A 567-nucleotide genomic window follows, 5' to 3' on the forward strand; every position below is an offset into this window, starting at 1 on the left:
ATGGTGCGTTCAAGTCATGTCGGATAGATCGTCGTATTTACGAGGTGAACGCACATGAACGCCACCACAAAGTCGTTATTACGAGTGGCAAACTCTAAATTTTCTTTAAGCCCCGAGTTGGGAGCGTGTCATTGAGAAACATGGCGGAATCGATGGATGCAACGTCTATAGTTGATGGTAAATTTTTGTTTAAATTGATAGTTTAGTTGTCCTATAAACTTAAATTGGTCATGTTCTTGTTACGCAGCTGAAATCCAAGTAAAAAAATGCAGACCCTGTTGTATTTTCTTGTAATTTATTAAAAGAAGGTACACCGCCATCCTGTGCCGACTAAACTGACTTGAACGCACCTGAGGTCGTAATTACGACTTGTCAACTCGTAAGTACGAACGTCCCAGGAGGACTTGAATGCAGCATAAGATCGACTGGAACATACACTCATTTGTTTTTATGAACCATCTCGTCTCAGTTGATGTTTGGCTGAACGTTTATCTTTAAAACAGCTGTTATAGCAAACACACTACCAGATGTTCCATGAGAGCAAACTTGAGTGACATTCACTCACTA

The sequence above is a fragment of the Sinocyclocheilus anshuiensis genome, unplaced genomic scaffold, assembly GCF_001515605.1.
Source record: "Sinocyclocheilus anshuiensis isolate Anshui unplaced genomic scaffold, SAMN03320099.WGS_v1.1 scaffold579, whole genome shotgun sequence".
Lineage (NCBI taxonomy): Eukaryota > Metazoa > Chordata > Actinopteri > Cypriniformes > Cyprinidae > Sinocyclocheilus > Sinocyclocheilus anshuiensis.